This window comes from Hylobates moloch, unplaced genomic scaffold (genome assembly GCF_009828535.3).
Source record: "Hylobates moloch isolate HMO894 unplaced genomic scaffold, HMol_V3 SCAFFOLD_8, whole genome shotgun sequence".
NCBI classification, from domain to species: Eukaryota; Metazoa; Chordata; class Mammalia; order Primates; family Hylobatidae; genus Hylobates; species Hylobates moloch.
The window spans coordinates 61,574,302-61,579,180 of NW_026652283.1; the positions used below are offsets into that span (position 1 = coordinate 61,574,302).

General features: G+C 42.5%; 1 protein-coding gene across 7 annotated transcripts in view; it reads right to left on the bottom strand.

The window, feature by feature from the left end:
• Positions 1 to 4,879, bottom strand: part of DNM3 (dynamin 3) — a 604,830-nt gene that overhangs the window by 182,987 nt on the left and 416,964 nt on the right. The gene's annotated exons all lie outside the window — the stretch shown is intronic.

The following is a 4,879-nucleotide window of genomic DNA, read 5'->3' on the forward strand; positions in this document are numbered from 1 at the left end:
CCAGAATGTTTGCAAGCAGGGAAACTGGAGACATTATCATGGGTTTATGGGTAGGGACCAGAGCCAAGAACAATGTGATGGCTCCATATATTAATCCAAGCCCTTCATGCTCTGAGTAACTGACACAGAGTTATGTAACCATACATATTAATCATGCTCCACACCCACACCTCATTTTCTGAGACACTGGATTGCCCGCCAGAGTAAATTCAAACTCTTCACTGTACCCACTGTACCAGCCATGGGATTCCTGTTTCCCAGGAAAGTCCATGCATCTTCATTTTGCACACAGAACGTTTCTAATTGTATCTTCTTATCTTTGACTAAGCTATCTCTTCCACTAGAAATAACTTTGCCTATTTGCCACTCTGTTTCTCTTTGCCTCAAAGTTACTGCAAAAGATTAATCTATGTAGCTCAGACTTAATTTACGTTTTTTTCTAAAAGTATTATAGGTCTCATTTTCCAGTCTTCTTGTCTCTTCCCATCACAACTGCAGACTTATTTTTTTAATTGGTAGAATCTGTTGATTTAAAAAAAAATTCTGGGGTAGAGCCAAGATGGCCGAATAGGAACAGCTCCAGTCTACAGCTCCCAGCGTGAGCCGCACAGAAGACAGGTGATTTCTGCATTTCCGTTTGAGGTACCAGGTTCATCTCACTAGGGAGTGCCAAACAGTGGGTGCAGGACAGTTGGTGCAGCGCACAGTGCGCAAGCTGAAGCAGGGCGAGGCATTCCCTCACTCGGGAAGCGCAAGGGGTCAGGGAGTTCCCTTTCCTAGTCAAAGAAAGGGGTAATAGACGGCACCTGGAAAATCGGGTCAGTCCCACCCTAATACTGCGCTTTTCCAACGGGCTTGGAAAACGGCACACCAGGAGATTGTGTCCCCCACCTGGCTCAGAGGGTCCTATGCCCACGGAATCTCACTGATTGCTAGCACAGCAGTCTGAGATCAAACCACAAGGCAGCAGCCAGGCTGGGGGAGGGGTGCCCGCCATTGCCCAGGCTTGCTTAGGTAAACAAAGCAGCCAGGAAGCTCGAACTGGGTGGAGCCCACCACAGCTCAAGGAGGCCTGCCTGCCTCTGTAGGCTCCACCTCTGGGGGCAGGGCACAGACAAACAAAAATTCAGCAGGAACCTCTGTAGACTTAAATGTCCCTGTCTGACTCACAGCTTTGAAGAGAGTAGTGGTTCTCCCAGCACACAGCTGGATATCTGAGAACGGACAGACTGCCTCCTAAAGTGGGTCCCTGACCCCCGGGCAGCCTAACTGGGAGGCATCCCCCAGTAGGGACAGACTGACACCTCACTCGGCCAGGTACTCCTCTGAGACAAAACTTCCAGAGGAACTATCAGACAGCTGAATTTGTGGTCTCACGAAAATCCACTGTTCTGCAGCCACCGCTGCTGACACTCAGCCAAACAGGGTCTGGAGTGGACCTCTAGCAAACTACAACAGACCTGCAGCTGAGGGTCCTGTCTGGTAGAAGGAAAACTAACAAACAGAAAGGACATCCACACCAAAAACCCATCTGTACATCACCATCATCAACGACCAAAAGTAGATAAAACCACAAAGATGGGGAAAAAACAGAGCAGAAAAACTGGAAACTCTAAAAAGCAGAGCACCTCTCCTCCTCCAAAGGAACGCAGTTCCTCACCAGCAACGGAACAAAGCTGGATGGAGAATGACTTTGACGAGTTGAGAGAAGAAGGCTTCAGACGATCAAACTACTCCGAGCTACGGGAGGAAATTCAAAACAATAGCAAAGAAGTTAAAAACTTTGAAAAAAAATTAGACAAATGGATAACTAGAATAACCAATGGAGAGAAGGGCTTAAAGGGGCTGATGGAGCTGAAAGCCAAGTTTCGAGAACTACGCGAAGATTGCAGAAGCCTCGGGAGCCGATGCGATCAACTGGAAGAAAGGGTATCAGTGATGGAAGATGAAATGAATGAAATGAAGCGAGAAGGGAAGTTTAGAGAAAAAAGAATAAAAAGAAATGAACAAAGCCTCCAAGAAATTTGGGACTATGTGAAAAGACCAAATCTACGTCTGATTGGTGTACCTGAAAATAACAGGGAGAATGGAACCAAGTTGGAAAACACTCTGCAAGATATTAACCAGGAGAACTTCCCCAATCTAGCAAGGCAGGCCAACATTCAGATTCAGGAAATACAGAGAATGCCACAAAGATACTCCTCGAGAAAAGCAACTCCAAGACACATAATTGTCAGATTCACCAAAGTTGAAATGAAGGAAAAAATGTTAAGGGTGGCCAGAGAGAAAGGTCGGGTTACCCTCAAAGGGAAGCCCATCAAACTAACAGCTGAACTCTCGGCAGAAACTCTACAAGCCAGAAGAGAGTGGGGGCCGATATTCAACATTCTTAAAGAAAAGAATTTTCCACCCAGAATTTCATATCCAGCCAAACTAAGCTTCATAAGTGAAGGAGAAATAAAATACTTTACAGACAAGCAAATGCTGAGAGATTTTGTCACCACGAGGCCTGCCCTAAAAGAGCTCCTGAAGGAAGCACTAAACATGGAAAGGAACAACCAGTACCAGCCACTGCAAAAACATGCCAAATTGTAAAGACCATCGAGGCTAGGAAGAAACTGCATCAACCAACAAGCAAAATAACCAACTAACATCATAATGACAGGATCAAATTCACACATAACAATATTAACTTTAAATGTAAAGGGGCTAAATGCTCCAATTAAAAGACACAGACTGGCAAACTGGATAAGGAGTCAAGAACATCAGTGTGTTGTATTCAGGAAACCCATATCATGTGCAGAGACACACATAGACTCAAAATAAAGGGATGGAAGAAGATCTATCAAGCAAATGGAAAACAAAAAAAGGCAGGGGTTGCAATCCTAGTCTCTGATAAAACAGACTTTAAACCAACAAAGATCAAAAGAGACAAAGAAGGCCATTACATAATGGTAAAGGGATCAATTCAACAAGAAGAGCTAACTATCCTAAATATATATGCACCCAATACAGGAGCACCCAGATTCATAAAGCAAGTCCTGAGTGACCTACAAAGGGACTTAAACTCCCACACAATAATAATGGGAGATTTTAACACCCCACTGTCAACATTAGACAGATCAACGAGACAGAAAGTTAACAAGGATATCCAGTAATTGAACTCAGCTCTGCACAAAGTGGACCTAATAGACATCTACAGAACTCTCCACCCCAAATCAACAGAATATACATTTTTTTCAGCACCACACCACACCTATTCCAAAATTGACCACATACTTGGAAGTGAAGCACTCCTCAGCAAATGTAAAAGAACAGAAATTATAACAAACTGTCTCTCAGACCACAGTGCAATCAAACTAGAACTCGGGATTAAGAAACTCACTCAAAACCGCTCAACTACATGGAAACTGAACAACCTGCTCCTGAATGACTATTGGGTACATAATGAAATGAAGGCAGAAATAAAGATGTTCTTTGAAACCAACGAGAACAAAGACACAACATACCAGAATCTCTGGGACACATTCAAAGCAGTGTGTAGAGGGAAATTTATAGCACTAAATGCCCACAAGAGAAAGCAGGAAAGATCCAAAATTGACACCCTAACATCGCAATTAAAAGAACTAGAAAAGCAAGAGCAAACACATTCAAAAGCTAGCAGAAGGCTAGAAATAACTAAAATCAGAGCAGAACTGAAGGAAATAGAGACACAAAAAAACCCTTCAAAAAATTAATGAATCCAGGAGCTGGTTTTTTGAAAAGATCAACAAAATCGATAGACCAAGATCAACAAAATTGATAGACCGCTAGCAAGACTAATAAAGAAGAAAAGAGAGAAGAATCAAATAGATGCAATAAAAAATGAAAAAGGGGTTATCACCACTGATCCCACAGAAATACAATCTACCATCAGAAAATACTGCAAACACCTCTACGCAAATAAACTAGAAAATCTAGAAGAAATGGATAAATTCCTCAACAAATACACCCTCCCAAGACTAAACCACAAAGAAGTTGAATCTCTGAATAGACCAATAACAGGCTCTGAAATTGTGGCAATAATCAATAGCTTACCAACCAAAAAGAGTCCAGGACCTGATGGATTCACAGCCGAATTCCACCAGAGGTACAAGGAGGAACTGGTAGCATTCCTTCTGAAACTATTCCAATCGATCGAAAAAGAGGGAATCCTCCCTAACACATTTGATGAGGCCAGCATCATCCTGATACCAAAGCCTGGCAGAGACATAACCAAAAAAGAGAATTTCAGACCAATATCCTTGATGAACATTGAAGCAAAAATCCTCAATAAAATACTGGCAAAACAAATCCAGCAGCACATCAAAAAGCTTATCCACCATGATCAAGTGGGCTTCATCCCTGGGATACAAGGCTGGTTCAACATATGCAAATCAATAAATGTAATCCAGCATATAAACAGAACCAAAGACAAAAACCACATGATTATCTCAATAGATGCAGAAAAGGCCCTTGACAAAATTCAACAACGCTTCATGCTAAACACTCTGAATAAATTAGGTATTGATGGGACATATCTCGAAATAATAAGAGCTATCTGTGACAAACCCACAGCCAGTATCATACTGAATGGGCAAAAACTGGAAGCATTCCCTTTGAAAACTGGCATAAGACAGGGATGCCCTCTCTCACCACTCCTATTCAACATAGTGCTGGAAGTTCTGGCCAGGGCAATCAGGCAGGAGAAGGAAATAAAGGGTATTCAATTAGGAAAAGAGGAAGTCAAATTGTCCCTGTTTGCAGATGACATGATTGTATATCTAGAAAACCCCATTGTCTCAGCCCAAAATCTCCTTAAGCTGATTAGCAACTTCAGCAAAGTCTCAGGATACAAAAT